Genomic DNA, 15,084 nt, shown 5'->3' on the forward strand with positions numbered 1-15,084 from the left:
ATGCTTATAAGTGTAATTGTTTTGTGTTTTATATACCTCCGTATAGTTTACTTCATGAGCCACCCATGGCCACTGATCCCCCATATTTGTTCCTCCACATACAAAACAATTTTTCACCGTTAATTCCTTGGCTATAGTCTCAGCTAAACTTAGGAACATATTATGGGCTTTAGGGGGTAGGGGAAGGGTATTTAAATGCTGTACTTCTTCCTCAAAATCTTCGAATACTGATATGGGTTGTCTCGTTACCTTAGTTGTGTGTATTTGTATGATGAGATATCCATAAGGATCTTTTCCAGTCCCATCAATGCCTATACCTATGTGCACAAATTTAGGCGAAGTAGAAGGTCTCTCGCTCGCCCATAGACATACTGGGTTGCATTTTCCTGTGGAGCAGTCGGTGGAGGCAGCTCCCCTAGTGAGATTTATTCCCTCAGGGCCTCTATAGGTGGGCTGTTTATTAACTCCCTCTGTGTACCAATAATTATATACCCCGGCCCCAGCCCCCACGTTACTTCCTTTTATTCTCTGGAAAAGGTACTTTCTTTCCTGTAAATATGATTGTTCCCAACCACGATTTCCACACCAGACCCCTGCCCCTCCATTTGGGCCCTGTCCTTTATCTATTGCGATACAAGCATCAAAACAGACCATAATCCTGCCCTCTCCCCTTGTTGTATTATGTGCTATATAACCCTGTCGGTTTTGGGCCAAGGAACACATACTTCTCCCCTCACCAGCTTGATTAGCGGTTCCGCCCTTATATCCGTAAACATATATACTGGAAGTTATGGGTCCCACCGCCAGGGGTTCATAGCATTCCGTCTTGTTTCCTTTTACCCTACATCTATAATATCGAGTTTGGTTGTGAACACAAGGATCTAACTGTTGAACACATTCTGGCGCTATATTATAATACATTAGGGTCTGTGTGATTTTATTGCCTGTTCGGGTTGTCTGGATGCATTCGGTGCACTGGGGTTCCGATTGGGTTGCCCATGAAGTGGCCCATCCTATTAATACTATTCCTAATACTTGCCAGTTACCTTTCATGTGTGGGGTTCAAATAGATTAAAGCTTGCCTCACCGTTGGGGTTTCTGCTAATTGGCACGTTACCTCCCCTCCTAATTTCACTTCACAATATTGGAGTATAACGTCCTCTATAAAGATGATGCTGCACCTTTCAGTACAATGCACACACTGCACACACCCTTCACAATGTTGACAGCAACAGCACTCGGAAAAACACACACAGGTACAAAACAAACACATCACAGTCTAGGTGCGCCCTTCTGGATCCCGGTTCCTGATTTGGTAAGCGTAACTTTCAGCGGATTATTTGGACTAGTCACTGCTGTCCAATTTTCAGGTGGAGCTCTTTTCACCCGGTGGTAATGGGTCCATCCATGCTCTCTGGTCCGTACTGCTGATTCGGTTGTGAGCAGGACCTGGTATGGGCCTTCCCAACTCGGGCTGAGTTTCTCCGTCCGCCAAGCCTTTATCAGGACCAGGTCTCCGGGCTGAAAGGTGTGCTGTTGCTCCAGGAGCGGGGGCCGCTGTGCTAGTATGCCTTGTCTGTGGAAAGATAACAGAGACTGGGACAGTGACTGCAAATATTTCCTGATAAACTGATCCCTGAACTCGATTTGAGGGTTTCCTAATACTACCAAATATGGGTGACCCATCATCATCTCAAAAGGGGACAGACTTTCCGGGGAGCCACCCTCATCCTTAATAGTGCCAAAGGGAGATTTTTCGTCCAAGGCAGCCCATTTTCAAGATATAACTTAGTCAAATGTTTTTTATTTCCCCATTCGCCCGTTCCACCTTTCCGCTGCTCTCAGGGTGCCAGGACGTGTGGAAACTCCACATGATCCCCACAGCTCTCATTACCTCCTGCATTGCTGTTTGGGTGAAATGAGTTCCCCTATCAGAGTCTATGACTTCTATTATTCCATACCGACTTCTGCCCCCCTCTTTCTGGCAGTTCGGTAAAATCTACCTGTACTCTCTGGAAGGGCCATACCGCTAGAGGCCGCCCACCCCTTTCAGTTTTCCTTGCCCGGGCTTTGTTAACCTTTTGACATATCAGACACTTCCATGCGATGGCATGCGCCATCGGCCACATGTCTCTACTCCAATACACTGACTTCACCAAATTCACCATTCCCTCCGTGCCTAAATGACTTCCTTCATGTATTTTCTCCAATATATTTAACATAGTTGATTTTGGAAGGACCATTTGCTTTTCCGGAGTCTCCCAACTTTCTCCTTTTCTTTCCCATCCCTCCTTTTCCATCTATTCTTTCTCCTTTTGAGTGAACACTAAATCTTTTACATCCTGCGGGTCAATCACAGGTACTTGCAGGACACATTGTTTAAATATTTCCTTCCTTGGTTCCCCCTCCGCCGCTTCTCGCGCTCGGAGATCAGCCCATGCATTTCCCTGTTCCTCCGAACTGTATCCTTTGGTGTGGGCGAGGATGTGCACAATGCCTATATTCCGAGGTCCCATCAGGGATTCTAGTAGCCGCTCGAGTAAAGCAACGTGTTCAATTTGTTTCCCATCCGCCTTTATGAAGCCCCTTTCTCTCCAGGTCCGACCGAAAGTATGCACCACTCCCCATGCATATCTTGAGTCAGTCCAGATTGTCACATCTAACCCGGTTGCCAATTCCAGGGCTCGGGTTAGCGCCATTACTTCACATTTCTGGGCTGACCAAGTGCTAGGGAGGGCCCCGCTTTCTATTGTCTCCCCGTCTTCCTTGACCACTGCGTATCCCGACCTTCTTTTTCCTTCCCTCACATAACTAGATCCATCTACGAACCATCTTTCCCCTTCCGTTAGAGGTACCTCGCTTAGATCTTCCCTAACTTTGGCCATTAATTCTATATCCTTAAGGCAATCATGCTCCTCGAGTTCCCATTCTTGCCGCTCCCCTCTTAGGAATTCCGCTGGATTCAAATTTCTATCTGTCCCTATGGTTATATCATTTCCAGTTCTGAGTATCCCTTCATATTGCACTAGGCGCCTGTCCGTCATCCAGGTGGGTGCAGCACCTGTCAGTACTGCGCCTATCTGATGAGGGCTGTGCACTATCAGTGCTCCCCCAAAGGTCAATTTCCTGCTTTCCAATACTAATTCGGCCGCTGCAGCCACCGCTTGAATGCACGCCGGCCATCCTCTAACCACTGGTTCTAAGGTTGCGCTTAGATAAGCTACTGGCTGATATCGCCCCCCTCTTTTCTGAGCCAGGACTCCTACTGCCGTCTGAGCAGCCACTGTCACATACAAGTGGAACGGCTGCTGTAGATTTGGCAGGGCCAGAGCCGGACTAGTTATTAAAGTTTTCTTAATTCCTTCCCACCTGGCCTTATCTTCCTCGTCCCATTGCACCTCCTCTTGTTTTCCTGTCAGTTTCCTATTCAAAAACTGAGTCAACTTTGAATACTGATCTATCCACAATCTGCAATATCCCAATAATCCTAACATTCTTCTTACATCAGTTTTATCTTTAGGTGGTCGTAGTTCCATGATCCCTTTTACTCTATCTGGGTCTAATTGCCTTATCATCCCAAGCCAACAAAACCTGTCCCAAAGGACTATTTGGATCTATGGGGTCCTTGGTCCCATTACTGGGGCCCCTTCTACATGTACTCTGACTCTTTCCCATACTCTATTATGTCTCTTTCTCATTCACTCACACAATCACGCGGAATCGCCTGGCCGTTTCCCTCGCGGGAGAACGGAACCGCAAGCTAATCCTCCCGCCGGGGTCCCAGGCCCCCCGGTCCACACTCACGCGTCCGTTTGGAACCTCTCTTTCATACAGAGACCACACACCAACAACACCCAATATTCCCCTTCCCAGGGATATATTACCAAGATACTCACCCCCTTCAGTCTAGTGCCTCCTTCTCGGTGGCTGGTAAACTGGCAGGCGTCCCTGCAGGGCGAGGCAGTCCCCGACTGCGGCGGTCCCAGACCACCAGTCTTTCAGAATATCTTAAGTCGGTTCTCCGTCCTTCCAGCTCCCGGAACCTGTCACCGCGGGCCCTGAGCAACAGATCTCTCCGAAAGTCGGAGTGCCGGCTGATCCGTTCCCCAGCCCCCGCCGAGCAGGTCGTCGAGAGCCCCACGTCGTTGGGCGCCAAAAATTGTGAGAAGTTACTTACGTGGACTTACAATGAGACAAGGAGACACCGAGATAAGGTCTATTACTTCCCTTTTATTATAACGAGTTTGCAAAGGCGGGCTCCCCGTCCCAGGGTGGTACGAAGAGCCCCGAACAATGGACGGGCAAGTGTATTTATCCCTATTGCTGCCGCCCTTCATTCGAAGCTTGGCTTACAATCTGTCTAATCATCAAAGACATGGTACTAATACATCATCCATTCTACACTCTCTAAACCTAACCTTATTTAGAGACTCTTTCTACTTCCTTATCTTGTTGACCTGGCTCCCCTGCAGCCGAACCCACGCTGGAATTTACAACAGCCCAACGCAGGAATTTACAATTGAGTTCGAGGCACACCTTTTTACTCCTTCTCACACTTGTTTAGGGAAGTTTTTTTTAAATGTTTTATGTTTTACTGTGTTTTTAATATTCTGTTGGGAGCCACCCAGAGTGGCTGGGGAAACCCAGCCAGATGGGTGGGGTATAAATATTTATTCAGTCAGTCATTAGGTTTTAAAACATTATAACCTTTCCTCACAGGAGCTGTGCCCTGTTTTCTATAGTTGTCCCTTTTCTTACTCAAAATCTGCATCATATCCATGAATCTTCAGTTTCCTATAAAATACCTGACATGCACAGAAGTGGAGAGAGAAAAAAAAAATATGGCCACATGGACACCCTCTATGGGCAAGTGCTGCATTTTTAATGGCAAAGCATTTGCTCCTAATATTCTGGGATCTGTAAATAGCTACTTCTGCAGATTGATAATCAATTATTTGTTTCTGATCCTTTGTACGTGTGATATGATCCATTTTGGTCTGCATTTAGTTGGTGCAATGGAAGGCTTGGAGCAGGTGTGGGGTGCCTTCTGACCTCCACATGATGTTGAACTACAGTTCCCACCATCCCATGTCATCTGCCATGCTTGCTATGGCTCATGGGATTTGTAGTTCACCAACTTCTGGAGGTCTGAAGGTTCCCCATTCCTGGCTTAGAGGATACACCAGTCAGGAAACCTGACAAATACTTTATTGTCGCTCTCAGTCAAGAGCAGAGCAAAACCAGAAAACTTCTGACACTACTCAGATACAACCAAGTCCAGTGCTACCTAGTGGCTAAACTATATAATAGCACCATCCCTACAGAATTCCTGATTTCAAGAGTAAAATGGACTATAGTTAAAGTACTACTGCACTTTTAAAAGTACATAAATACAGCTGACTCCTATCCTTGCTTTTCACTTAATTTGCAGTACAGTATATGCTCTCCAAATGCTTTGTATTTCAGCCTGCAATAATCCTCTGTGCACATGTTGTGCCTTTCTGTGGAAAACTACCTTTCCTTTTTAAAAGATACACACAGCATTTGCCAGGAATAGTCTCTGTTAGAATTAAACAACAAAAAAGTTAATAATGGGGTAGATAGACTCCTGCCTTTATACCACAACAGGCAAAAGAAATGCACTCTGTTACGGTAATACAGTGGTACCTCAGGTTACATACGCTTCACCTTACATATGCTTCAGGTTACAGACTCTGCTAACCCGGAAATAGTACCTCAGGTTAAGAACTTTGCTTCAGGATGAGAACAGAAATCGTGGCAGTGCGGCGGCAGCGGGAGGCCCCATTAGCTGAAGTGCTGCTTCAGGTTAAGAACAGTTTCAGGTTAAGTATGGACCTCCGGAACAATTTAAGTACTTCACCTGAGGTATCACTGTACATAACATCCAATAATAAAAAATAGCAGGTGTTTATAGTTTATAATCAATATTATTTATATCCCGCCCATCTGGCTAGGTTTCCCCAGCCACTCTGGGTGGCTTACAGCATATCTAAAAACATAAAACATCAAGTGTTAAAAAAATAACACTGAGGTAACAATGTTACTGTGGCAACAGGGAAGGTGTGTGATTATTTGTGGTAACAATATGTTTCCGTGGGTTTAGGTGGCACACATTTTATAATATACAACTGTGGCTAAAGGGAAATTTTGGGAACAGCAGCTGAAATGAGAGGAACATATGAACAGAAACAGATTTGTAATGAGACACTGAATTCTTTGCAGAACTGAACTTTTGGACTGTTGTGGAGGTGGCCTTTTGCAAGAAGATCTGTCCATTTCTCTCCCAACTTTTCATTAAGGTTAGGTTAATTTGTGGAAGTAATAATGGGCAAATATCAGAAACCTCGTTAAAAAGTTGGCTACTCCCTTTGCCCCACCTATTAAAAAATAAACACTCCAGTACATCAAATCTCAGGTTCTAACAGCCTTGATCTGCATTCCAAAATGCAGCAAGTGAAAAGATGCATGCTTGAGTTGCAAGATGTGAATAAGAGGAGACACCACAGGAGGGAAGGTTTGTCCTTAGTGACAGAGCACCTCCTTTGCATGCACATAGCCCTGGGTTCAATCCTAGGGAGGGGTGGGGGAGACCCCACTCTGAAACCCTGGAGAGCCTCTGCCAGTCTGTGTAAACCAGGGGTGGGTTACAATCAGACCTGTGGGGACAAATGCAGACTTCAGAACTTTCTATCTTGACTCAGGACTCTCCTGGGCCATGTTCCTGTCAATTTTCATTTCTTAGTACAGAAAGTATTGATCTGCTGGATCAAGTAAAGGTAAAGGGACCCCTGACCATTAGGTCCAGTCGACTCTGGGGTTGCAGCGCTCATCTCGCTTTATTGACCGAGGGAGCCGGTGTACATCTTCCGGGTCATGTGGCCAGCATGACCAAACCGCTTCTGGCGAACCAGAGCAGCGCACGGAGACGCCATTTACCTTCCCGTCAGAGCAGTACCTATTTATTTCCCTGTGGTCTATTTTTTTGAAACTCTTCTACATGTTTAAGTTTTTTCCTTCTCCAGCGCTGGTGCGACAGTTCCCTCCCCAGTCAGCATGGCTTAACAGTCCTGCTCCACACACCCCACCTGACTGGACTATTTTCTTGAATTGTGATAGTGCCTCTAGCTTAGCTGGATGGATGGAAATGTATATAAAAAGGGGAAGTATTAAAAAAAAAAGTACTGGCCTTTGCATAACTGAAACGCAGCCTACTGCGCAAAAGTAAGAGTTGTGCTGCCCTTTTTAAATCTCAACTGCTACTCCTCACTTGTAAATGGTTGCTCTTGATCCTGTTAATTCCCTCCCTGAATGCGTACAAATGTTTCTCCATGCAGATGTGAACCATACTCATAATCCTACAGACAGCAATGGCCATTTGCTTTGTGGCTACACTCCAAAGCACACTTACCTAGGAGTAAGTCCAAATGAACTTATTTTGGAGCAGGCATGTTTAGGAATTGAAAGCAGAGAGTTTAAACAGTTTTAAAGATAATTTTGCTCGCATTTATCTGCCTTGGGGATCTTGTAACCTTCCCTTCATTCCTCAAATAAAAGAGCAACAACAGGAGGGGAGAGAAATGTAACTCTGTAAGGAACCAGGGAATTTGTAGGGCTGAAATGGACATTGGATATAGGGACAGAGTCACGTCTGAGACTAAATAGGAATTAAAGAATGTGTGTTTTCTCCTAAACAGAAATGGCCATTTTCTGTCTATTCTGGTATTTCCTTTCTTCCATAAAAATTCTCAGTGCTATTCAGGGCTTTTCATAAGTCTCTAGGAACTCTCCTTTAAAAAAAAAATGCCTTGTGATTTCACTGTAGCACTGTATTTCCCCCCATTATTGTTTGCCAATATGTCTGTGGGTAAACAGAAGCATTTGCCTTCAAGACAAGCCAGCTTCTCCTTCCTAAGCGATGACCTCAGGCTGCCATTGAGCCCCATGTTGGCACCAACACAATCCCAGCCATGGAAAGCAAACAACAGAGTGAGAAAGGGGGAAGAACGCTTGGAGAGGCAAACATGGATGGAGCTATATTTAGCTTTGACAAATTCCCACAAATTTATACCATTCCTGAATTAAATATTTCAACAACTTAAAAATTGGATTTGCTTTGGATTTGAAAGCCCTTCTCCCCAAAGCTGTGCATATAAAGCTACTTAGCTAGCAAGTAAATATGTTAGTGAAAGTAACATGCAAATAGGCATTATTATTATTATTATTATTATTATTATTATTATTATTATTATTATTATTATTAAAATTTGTTAGTTGCGTTATCTTGACCAGGGCAAACCAAAGAAACTTATAAACAGACAGACAGACAGATGAACAATGAACACCTTATAGATACAGTAAAACCAAGTGGAAAGAGAAATACAATAAAAATATCCCACCCACTTCTAAAAAGCCAAAGATAGCTAAAGGCCAAAGGCCTGGTTATAAAGGAAAGTTTTTGCCAGGCGCTAAAGATATATAATGAAGGTGCCAGGCAGGCCGCCCAGGAGAGAGCAGTCCATAAATAGGGAGCCACTGCAGGAAAGGCCCTTTCCTGTGTTGCTGCCCTCTGTGGAGTGGGCAGACATAGAAGGGCCTCAGCTGATGAGTGCATGGTCTGGGTTGGTTCATATGGGCAGAAGTGGTCCTGGAGTTATTACAGTCCTGAGCCGTTTATTGGGTAAAGAAAGGGGCTTGCAAAACATAATGTGCACATTAGTCATAGCTACATACAGAAATGTGATTATCAGGAGAAATTCAGACATGAATTTTCATGCGGATTATAAATAAATAAATTGGAAAATTCTGTGGAAATGTGAAGAACCGAATTTAAGATTGGAAAAATGAGAAATTGACAGGCTTGACTGTCCCTGGGAGTGAGCATTTCATATCAGCATCTTTAGTGGGAATGTCATCATGAGCTCTATGCAGGGATTATTTGTGTGCAAACAAAGCACTTTTTGCAATTGTCCTTAGTCCTGCCTCAACAGCAAATAAGTGGTATAATACTTCCAGTAAGGCAGGAAGTGATTGGGAACCTTCTGGTTTGCTCCCAACAACAAACACCAATCTCCCCCATAACAACTGAATGATGTCAAATAACCAGGCCGGCAACAACCTGAATAAGGATAAGCAAAGGGTTGGGGTCAAGAGAGGAGTTTCCAGTTCTTCTGCTTTAAAGTTTTCTCTCTCCACTCATACAGAGGTAAGAGATGCCTGAGAGCAGGCCTACAGTGAACTCATTCCTGCAGCCAAAAACTAGCTGTTTTATTTCTACCCCTCTCAAGTTTTCCTTCATGATAGATCCCAGGCTTAGAGGCTTTGGCTCAAGAAAGCTCACTTCTAGACACATCTGCAGAAGGAATTGCAGCACACACAGGAGACAGCTCCACTTTGTATGTGCAAATTATGTTAGACTTAATTCTCTTGATCATACTGTAGCTCTGTGAACTCTGAGCGCAATAAACAAAAGTCTGCTTGACAGCTACACTTTTTTATGGAAAGAATTTGGGATACAGAACAAAACACAACATCTCTGGACATAAAAGCACAGAATTTTGCACCCAGTTTGGAATGGAGAGCTTCCTTTTGTTCCACTTCTGGCTATATTACAGTACTGTGTGCTCCAGTGTGTCTTAAAACTCAGCGATGATGATATGCTAATCCCGTATCTCTTTGGTAATCTCCAGGCTTCTTATTAGAAAGAAAAGATGACTTTGAGTTCCACATGAGACAAAGGAATATTTTCCCTCTGTGTATGAAGTCAATATAAACAGAGAAGGGAACTCTGCCCAGAGGCTGGAATATGAAAGAAATCCAGGACTTTAAGTGATGAATGTTATGAATATGGGAGTAGAATGTGTGCAGTAAAGCAGGTGCAGAGACATGAATTATAACTGCGGATAAAGGACCTGAAGGCCTTGATGGCATCCAGGTGGCTTTCTTTCCCCACCCAGAGAGTTTCATATCCTCAGCAGCCAACTGGATTGAGAGCTTAAAACATCTCCATTAGCACAAGTTGTTGGCAATGCAAGTGAAGGCAGGAGAAGAGTGAAACTGGACAACTGGGAAGAGAGCCTGTCTGCCAAAAGTCCAAATATCCTGTACTAGTTCAAGCTCTCATGCTAGTCCAGACTCCTACATTAAGGCAAGTTCTTCAAGAGTCCATACCCGACATGTATTAAAGTACTGAAGGCAAAAAAGAGGAGGGGTTGCAGATGAAGTGTTGTTATATCTTTCCTTTGCTTCAAGACATTTGAGCAAGTCGGTACCAGAGTAATAGCTAGGCTCTGGCATTAACTGACACGTTGATGAAAATATCATCTGCTGAATATTCTCATGTGTCTCATTTGTCTTTTTTAGAAAATTTAGCACTTCAGGGCTGAGACAGATATGACAACAGAAGGAGATCTCTGATCTCCCTTTTTTTAACTTTAACAGGGCCCTCTGGGTTTGGCTGCAAAAGCAGAGCTGGTAAAGATGCTTAATTCTTTTATCAACACCAGTTTCCTGATTAAATTGGCCTCCTAATTAAATTGGCCTTCCTCACCTGCTGTTATATCCACAGCGGGGGTGAAAAATGAAGATACAGTATTCTACCTGTATTCTACCCCCTGTGGAATTGTGGGGTTGTGTAGTTTTGGGGAAGTGGGGAGTCCACCCCACACCTGTTTTGTTTTGTTCTTTTACATAATTTCAGAGTGCCAGTCACGTATTTAATTCCTCATCGTGTCTTATTTACCAGCCCTCAGTTGTATTGGACAGACTTGGTGTTCACTAAATGGGATAACAAAGGCCCAGGGAAAATCAGCTCTTGCTGACAGCAGATGGCAGTGTGCTAACAGTTTTCCTTCCTCTGTTCCTTTTTCATTTCACCTGCTGCTTGAGTCAGAAGCAGTTTGTGGCTTGTCGCTGATGGCCCAAATGCAAAAGGCAGAGAAATTCCTTGCAAGCCATGACTTGGAGCCTAACTACAATGATGCTAAATGCATCACTACCAATAGCAGGGCAGGGGAGGGGTTTTCATGGATATCACAGCGGCGATTTGGAGATGTGAAATCACCCTTGCATCATAGTCTTGATAAAAAGTGGGTGTTCACTATTAAATAAACAAAAGCCACTGATGTGGATGGGCAGTGACCCATTTAATATCACATGTAGTTAGAGTTTTGGGTTTCTGGGGTCATCAGAGCCAGGATTTCTCTTTATTTAGGTGAACTTTGAGCTAAGTTTACAGGCACATAAAAACAGTTGCACATGTACCCCTTTCCTGGGAAAAGCAGCATTTCAAGGTGGAGTGTGTGTGTTGTGATTATCTTATTAAACGAAGTTCAGTGAAAATGAATCAGTTTTTGGAAAAGTTGCAAAAATATGGCACATATGTGTTTTGAAAGTTTTATCTAGGCAGCTTAAGGAACCATAAAGTAATTTAGCACATATTTTTGAGCAATGGTGTGCAACGATTTTGGTTTCCCTCAGTTTCTCATTTGTCCAGTCTTATGCTCCGTTCTTTACATTAGCACATAGGTTTGTGAATTTTTTAACTCCTCGTGCAAAATCAACAGCATTTCTCCTAATATAACATTTGCATGCAATTTTACCTATTAGACTCATTTTTACAAAGCAATTTCTTACTCTTCACAGATATATCCTTTTTTAATATACCTTTTCTCCTAGTGTGTGACTTTTTGCACACATTTCCTGGCTGGAGAACTGCATTGCAATGTTTGGAGAAGCCTGAATTTCACAGGATGGCTGTCTTTCAGTTTGCACAATGTCTCAAAAAATGTGAAATAGTTAGAACTGAATTGAATTTCTCTTCCCTGTCTGCTCAGAACTAAGAGATGATAGAATTCAATCAATCTTACCTTCCGGTATTTGTGACTGGCAATATGTCTAAAGAGCTGGAAAGGCGAGCCTTATTAGACTTGCTATGTCAATTATTCTTGAGACGGCTGAGAAGATATTAGAGAAGCTGTTAATCTGCTGATGTAATAAAGTAAGCCCATTGCAGAGTATTATCCCTTGGCACTTTTTCTCTCACAGACATTTTTGACAGGTCATCTTTCCTCTGAGCTGCTGTTGGACAGCAAAAACCAAACCCCCTCATTTAATTTTAGACCTGTACTATATTTCCAGTTACTGTTTTCTTTCACTGTATGTAATTCAAGTTCATGTTGCAGAAGAGCTAAGAATAGTCACCAAATCCATTCTGGCATGACTTGAAGAGTGGGAACAACAGGAGTTTGGATTGGGTAAGGACTCAGACGGTCACAGCAGAAGTCTGGAACATATTCTCAAACAGAAATTCAGAAGACTGGTTAACCAAAGTATGGGGTATAGTGAATATGATAAAAGTGACCAATCAGATAGGGCAAGAGGGGAAGGAAGTTTTAGAATGCTTTGTAGAAGAATGATGTACGTTCATAATGCATTGGATGACTAAGACACAATCAAATGCAACTCACACATACAGTGGTACCTTGGTTTAAGAACAGCCCTGTTTACGAACAATTCGGTTTATGAACTCTGCAAAACTGGAAGTTGTGTCCCGGTTTGTGAACTTTACCTCAGTCTAAGAACGGAATCCGAACGGTGGAAGGGCCTCATTAGGGAAAGCACGCCTCGGTTTACGAACGGTTTCAGTTTAAGAACGGACTTCCAGAACTGATTAAGTTTGTAAACCGAGGTACCACTGTACTTTGTTAGGTGTGATCTATGATCATTATCAAATGCGCACTTATTCTTAGTCTATATGGCCATGTATATGATAGTATAATTATTAATGGAAAAGGTAACCTTTTTTTCTTCATTTTTTAATTATCTTTCTTCCTCTTTTTGCACATACATTATATAAATATATCTTCCTTCACTGGTACTGTACTTTTTTACAATCATGATAATGACATTCAAAAGATGTCACACAGTGGTCTCTCACACATTTTCCATAGCTGACTTTGTTTTAGCAACTTGTTCATGTCCAAACTGTATTGTTTTAGAAAATCCCAGTGAGATCATTTGCTTTCATGATTGTGGCTCTGTTGACTGGCCTGCTTCTTTACACCTCTAGAGATTATTTCTCTAAAAGCTTAACTTAAATATGAATGCACTTAAATGATAAGTGGTTGTTTTCTTAACAATAGTCACAGACGTGAGGAAATAAGAGTTCATCCTGGGTCTGCACAATTCACAGTTGGAAATCTTTTACCTTTGGGGTAAAAAGTAAAGAACTGAGGTCATCACATTATTAAATTACGTGATCTTAGTTAATGTGCCACTGGTTTTATCTGATAATGTATAACTATAGGTCAAGAGTGAAAATCCTGAGAGTTTGGTTACTACTGTGCTAATGAATCCCATTCCTCATTCAAAGTATTAGCACTGGGCTCTGTGGATTCTGAGTAGCAAAATGTCATTTCCATCATGGAAATTTTCTTAAATGCACAGGCCAGGGTAGGGGATGTAGTGCTGAGTTTGGGAGTCGGAGCCTCAGATTCAAATGTATGCCTAGCCATGATTGAACTGGGTACATAGACATTTTCTTACAAAGAGGGGCAAATACCCCCACCACCCCACCCCAATGAATGTGCAGAATACAATATCCAATTTCCTTAGATTTGCTTTTTGGGACAAAACACATACACAGTGTATACAGTGAAGGAACAGCACAGTACACATAACTCTGTGTGTATGCTGGCTTAACCATTTTGCAACCTCTGTGATACATTGTCCACTCTGGACAGTTACTTTGTATTTCATAATTCTGAGATTAGGAAACCTGTTTTTCTAGTTCTCAGTAACCTGGCAGCAGCTGATGTTGCTCCTAAAATATGCCTCAGTTTAGCAATCTGTTTCCAAAGAATTCAACCCGTTAATTTGCTTGTTGCTGGTCCAGTCTCCTTCTTTGCATGACATTTGCACCACTGTCCCAATAATGTGAAAGGTAAGCCAGCAGATCTAAGCAGTGTGTGCATATAGTGAAATGTACACAGGAAGAAATTCAGCAGTAACAAAAGCCCCATATGGAATAAACATGTGTGAGGGTGGACAATTGAAACATATGAAAGCTGGTCCAACCACTGGCTTTCATATGTTCACTTGAACCTAAGAAAGGAGTCTACATGTGATTCAGGGATCACTGATGCAAACAAAGGTTGCAGGACATGTGAACTGACCCAAAGCACATACAAGATGAATGGGTGCAAGATCTGTCCAGGCATTTGGGCGAACAAACAGAGGACGCAGCAAGTATGACAAGTTCATATCCCAAAGGGATTGCTATCTAAAACAGACCCGGGAAAACAACAATATTAAATAATTAGCTGAGCACTCCTTCTAGAAATGCATTTTGTTGCAGCAAAAGAGGAAGAAGAAGAGAAGAGTTTGGATTTAATATCCTGCTTTATCACTACCTGAAGGAGTTTCAAAGCGGCTAACATTCTCCTTTCCCTTCCTCCCCCACAACAAACACTCTGTGAGGTGAGTGAGGCTGAGAGACTTCAGAGAAGTGTGACTGGCCCAAGATCACCCAGCAGCTGCATGTGGAGGAGCAGAGACGTGAACCCGGTTCCCCAGATTACGAGACTACCGCTCTTAACCACTACACCACAGGTGAATTGATTATGGCACTAACTTCCACATCCAGGTATCTATTGGAAACACCTTCCTGTCCATCGTTACATTTTGCTGGAAAAACAGTTAAGAGCATAGGAATATTTCTGATTATCAACAACAATCCTCCTAGTGTTGATGGCTGGGGATGGGTGGGTATTAACAGAGGAGCAAGCAGGCCCCATCCCAGCCTACTTGCCTCTTCACCAACCTCTGTGAGTTGAGAAGAGTACTGCTGCTGGGGAGTAGGGTGCTCACTAAGCAAGCTTAGAATCATAGAATCATAGAGTTGGAAGAGACCACAAGGGCCATGGAGTCCAACCCCCTGCCAAGCAGGAAACACCATCAGAGCACTCCTGACATATGGTTGTCAAGCCTCTGCTTAAAGACCTCCAAGGAAGGAGACTCCACCACACTCCTTGGCAGCAAATTCCACTGTCGAACAGCTCTTACTGT

This window comes from Podarcis melisellensis (assembly GCF_964234715.1).
Source record: "Podarcis melisellensis genome assembly, chromosome: 2".
NCBI lineage: Eukaryota > Metazoa > Chordata > Lepidosauria > Squamata > Lacertidae > Podarcis > Podarcis melisellensis.